General features: G+C 37.7%; 1 pseudogene; it reads left to right on the top strand.

Moving 5' to 3' along the window:
- The first annotated feature begins 2,269 nt into the window (after positions 1-2,269).
- LOC145294308 (5S ribosomal RNA) lies at positions 2,270-2,386 on the top strand (annotated as a pseudogene).
- Positions 2,387-5,557: the final 3,171 nt, after the last annotated feature.

The raw sequence follows: 5,557 nt of genomic DNA on the forward strand, positions 1-5,557 counted from the left end.
AGACGACTTGAAGATTTTCTTTTCTTTTTCTTTCTTTTCTTTTCTCTTTGTTTTACCCAGAATTCTTGGAGGGCGCTGAGCTGAGAACCGTCGAGAGAAAATCCCAACGATACTTTGAATGATCGCCTATTGAGCTGAGAAGATGTCCTCAGTGAAAGAAAATCTTTTTAAGGAGACTTGAACTGTGAAATAAAAGGTGAAGGTTCAATTACAACTGCTTAAGGTGAGAAGATTCCCCTAGCTCAATAAAAAGCGGGTCCTTTGAGAACAATGATTAGGGATGCATACCCTGTATTACGAGACTGTGCTGTTGATAGTAGCGAAGTGAAAAGAAAAAAAACCTTGAAAAAACTCTTGTAAACTGTGACTGTGACTCTGTAGAAAAAAAATTTAACTATGATAAAATTTATGAAAAGAAATTGGAAAAAGGGGAATAACTCTTATAAAGCCTTGAAAAAAAGTCGACTAATTTTATTTTTGATGGTGCATTAAAAGAAAAAAGGGGACAACACTTTTAAACAAGAGAAGTAACTCTTATGAGCTGATTGATGAATCAAAGAAAAAATTGCATGTGAAAAAAAAAGAAATTATATTAACCCTGACGAACTTTGAATTTTTTACATTTTTGATGATTTTACTTTGAACTTTTATATTTTTTATGAATATATTAGCCCTGACGAACTTTGAACTTTTTACATTTTTGATGATTTTACGAACTTTTTTGAATTGACTTTCTTAGAGACTTTTGAATGAAAAGGAAGAGAATCCTGCATAAAAAGGGTGGAAATGGGATTGTGTATATGTTATCTTGTTGACGGATAATTTGAGAATGGAGAGAAGGGTCAGTGAAAAAAAATCTGACGGCGAACTGTAAAAAGAGATGGAGTGGTGTGTTAAGGAATTAGACTCCATTGGTTCTACAAAGCAATACAGTCTAATGGGGGCGAATGTAACGTAATCCCCCATTGAGGAGCGTTAGAACTACGCTGAGGCAGCTTTGTATTCCCAGGTGACGCCAGAAAACCCAAGGATTTAGGATAGAGAAGATAAATATATATATTTTATTTCATGTCAAAATAGATATTGTTTGAAACCAGAGGAATATATATTTACGGCTAAACGTTGATAACAGGAAATTTCACTTATAACATTGTCTGGCCTTAAATGAACTCAAGGTCGGATATCAGAATTTACATCTGAACTTGGAAATCGTGAGAATGAGTAATTCAGATTTCAGGTGTGGGAATCGTACCCACGCAAAACCCTAAAACTTTCGATTTCGTGGCGAAATCTTATTGGCTGGGGAGAATTTCCACCCCATCCACATACCTTACTATATATACGACTGTCGTGCGCAAATTATTAGAGTTAGAGTTGGGAGTTGAGCAGATTGCTTGTTGAATCTGAGAAGGGACGTGAACCCTCCCCACCTCATCCATCCGTCTGTCGCTGTCTGTAAAGAGATTTGAGACTTTGGAAAAACTTACTACGAATTGAATGAGAATTGTAAAAACCTTTTTGTAGATAATTTTGTGAAAATTAAGCTTCTGTAGATAGAATACAATTGTTTGTCTTTCTTCCTTCCTGCCGCTTCGATATTCGCTTTCAGCATACCAGATTTCATGTAACAACCTCAGAGGAGACTAGATGACACGAGTCGAGAATTCTAGAGAAATAAGAGTCCTTAACCAACTACTCGAGTGAGGGGTTACAATATCGGATATCCTATTATTATTATTATTATTATTATTATTATTATTATTATTATTATTATTATTATTATATGTACATGCACATATAATATGAAATGGTCATATAATATGTTCATGTCGGTTCTTCAGTATTTAATTTAACAGTACTCAGTTCATAGGTAGAGCTTAGTAGTAGTAGTAGTCTGTAAATACGTAAGTATTTTTTACTTCGCCCGAATGGATCAAAGGGATTGAAAATTGCATTGTTATGATGACTGAACTTATACATTCATGTTTCATCAAATACTTGTGTGCGTTCAATAGGTGAGCCGATAATCAATAACAAAATAGAGAGTGAAGAAACATAGATGCACCTAGAATAGAGTCCCGAAAGGCATCAACATTAATGGGAAAAGAAAATGAAGAGTAACCATCCAAAGTTACTCGTAAGGTTCAATCAGAAAGAAAAGACTTTATAATAGCAACAACTTTACCATTAATATCATAACCTCGAAGTTTATGCAGAAGACCAGAATGCCACACTTTGTCGAACGCCTTCGAAATGTTCGAAATGACTCATATACGGCATAATCGCGTTGACACACTGGTTCTCGTCAGATCACCGAAGTTAAGCAACGTTGAGCTTGGTTAGTATCAGATGGGTGACCATTTGGGAATTCTAGGCGCTGTATGTGCTATCCGCTTATCTCGGCATTTGTTTCCAGACGTCCTGAACATACACTTCACTTACCACTGGTATTTAACAATGTCGAATCAGGAGAGGTGTGGTTGGAGATTGCGCACCTCCTACCACAAAATTTTCGCGCACAGGCACCCTTTCCTGAGTATCCATAGTCTGTCAAAGACTAAAGGAGTTTGTTTACTGGCTTTACCCTCTCCCGAATTATAAATACATCGACACCTCCGCTCAGTTACAACAGTTACAAAAACCAGCAGTTGAACGAAAACCACGAAAGCCATACTTAGCATCACAAAAGAGGTTCAGATTTTCCAGAAAATCAACAATCTTGTCGTTAACTAACCTTTCGAAAAATGTGCTAATAGCAGACATACTTAGATGGGTTATAACGATCACCAGTATGCTTAAAGATAGAGACAACAGAAGACTTTCCAGCAAGAAAGGAAACATGGTTTTGATGAACAGAGATTGAGTAATTTTGAGAGGATAGAAAAAATATGAGCACGATGTTCGAGGAGGACAATAGAAATAGAATCAGGAGTAGAAGCTTTAAATGAGTTAAGATCAGAATGAACCCTAGCAATTGTCTTTGTGTCATCTATTATATGGATGAACTTCGCCCTCTAAAATCATTTCATAAACCAATAAACAGATCATTATAAATTTTGGAATATATATTTTAGAAGATAGGGTGAGTACATGAGTATACGGAATATAACCTTTTGTAAACTTTACCATTTAGGTAGTAAAGTAGAACCCCTGGATACGGTGGTGCCAAGGTACGTTTTTTTAGATTACGATGTGGAATACGATGCCTTCCGGTCCCTGGTTACAGTATTTTCTTCGCTTTACGGTGTTATTAATAATGTTATTTGATTATATACATGTGTATTATACACTGTACTTTATTTTGTTACTAATGTTTAATATGTACCGTATAAAATGTTGCTTACGCCCCACCATACGGCGATTTCACCCCCCAATAGATTAATACCGTATCCAGCGTAGTAATAGTAAGCATCTTCAAGAAGGGTGACCGAAAATCTTGTGGCAATTATCGTGGGATTGTCCTTTTGTCCATAATGGGAAAAATCTTTGCCCGCATACTACTGAATCGCTTGCTGCAAGTCACGGAATCCGTCCTCCCAGAATCTCAGTGCGGCTTCCGTGCCTCTCGAGGAACTATAGATATGATTTTCTGTGCGAGACATCTGCAGGAGAAAAACCGGGAACAACAGAAACCCCTCTATCTTGTAAAAAGTATTCGCTAGCACTCCTCTATCTGCAAAAAGTATTCGATAGCGTTCCAAGAGATGCAATGTAGAAAATTCTCAAGCAATTTGGTTGCCCAATCCACTTTGTAGAACGCATCCAGGCACTGCATGAAGGCATGTCAGGATATGTATCGCACCAAGGCAAGGAAACAAAAAAGTTTCCAGTTACAAGGTTGTGTTCTTGCACCTACCCTCTTTTCCTTATATCTTGCTGCAATGCTGCACGAACTTCCCCCAAATAACCCGGGGATGGACATTAGGTACCGTTATGATGACGGACTTTTCAAGCCTGCTAGACTAAAATTTCAAAGCCTCGTGAAATTCCAACACATCACAGAGCTTACATATGCAGATGACAACATGGTCCTTAGCCATTCCAAGGAAGACATCCAGAGATCCGTAAACAACTTCAGGACAGCCTACCATCGCTTCGGACTCTGTTAATATTGGTAAGACAAAAAGTGTTAGTACAACCAGTACCCAATACCATCTTACAGGACGTAAACATTCATATAAATGACACTCCTCTTGAGCAAGTAGATCACTTTCCATATCTCGGTAGCATAATATCAGAAAAGTGCTCAAATGAGAATGAAATAGAAAGCCGAATTGGCCTCGCCTATGGAGCTTTCGGTAAACTGACGAAGCGCGTCTTCAATAATAAACATCTTTCAATAAAAACTAAACTCATGGTATACCACGCGAGTGTTATACCTACGCTTCTGTATGGGTGCGAGACCTGGACTATAAACCAAAGTGATCTCATTAAACTCGAAAAATTCCACCAACACAAACTTCGAGCTATACTGAACATCAAATGGTATGACTATGTAACCAACACAAGCGTTCTTGAGAGAGCAAACAGCTGCAGTATTGAGGCTACCACCATGAGGCACAGACTCCGTTGGTTGGGGCATATCCTCAGAATGGATGCAAAAAGACTCCCTTGACAAACCCTGTACTCGGAGCTGGCTATAGGAAAAAGACCTATCGGCTGCGCTCTACTGCGATATAAGGACCAACTAAAATCCACCCTAAAAAACACCGGATTTGATCTTCACATCTGGGAAACGACATCTCAGGATCAGTGCTTGTGACGCCAACCCATCATACATGATTCCAAAGGATACGAGGCAGAAAGAAGAAGACTGGTGGAGATCAAGAGGCAGGCAAGAAAAAATCGTGCTGAACAACAACGCCCCCTGCCAAGCATTGCTTGCCTTCTCTGCCCACGCAAATTCCACCCTCAGATTGGTCTGAGAAGCCATCTGCGATCCAAACACTGAGGGAAGAGGAAATTGAAATTCTCGGATACGAGAAATTGGCCGACGACGATATATATATATATATATATATATATATATATATATATATATATATATATATATATATATATATATAGAGAGAGAGAGAGAGAGAGAGAGAGAGAGAGAGAGAGAGGGTACCCCCCCAAAAAAAACTAAATGGGGCCATCTAGAACATATATTGTAGAACGGAGAAAAAAAAGACAAAGACCCTTGTGTTTTGACGTGATGTTTTGAATATAATAAACTAGCTATGACCAAAGTTACATTTCATTCGGACAAGAAACAAGGCCTAATTAGAGTTGGGACCCGCTTTTTGGGTCACCCTGTATATGTGTATGCATATATGTATGTATGTATAGTGGGTAGCAAAACTATTTGGTACATAGGTTTTTGTTGTATTTCACAAAAAATATCAAGTTAATTTGAATTAAATTTTCACTCAATCTTTGAACAAAAAAAAAAAGGGGGAAATAAAGATATACTTAGTTGACAAATATTTATTAACGAAAAATCAAATTACCCATATGCAAATTAAAACATTTATTAATAGTTAGTTGTGTATCATCTGCCACGCGTTACAGTCCC

This window comes from Euprymna scolopes, chromosome 15, assembly GCF_053919585.1.
Source record: "Euprymna scolopes isolate OS-2025 chromosome 15, ASM5391958v1, whole genome shotgun sequence".
In the NCBI taxonomy this organism is placed as follows: Eukaryota; Metazoa; Mollusca; class Cephalopoda; order Sepiida; family Sepiolidae; genus Euprymna; species Euprymna scolopes.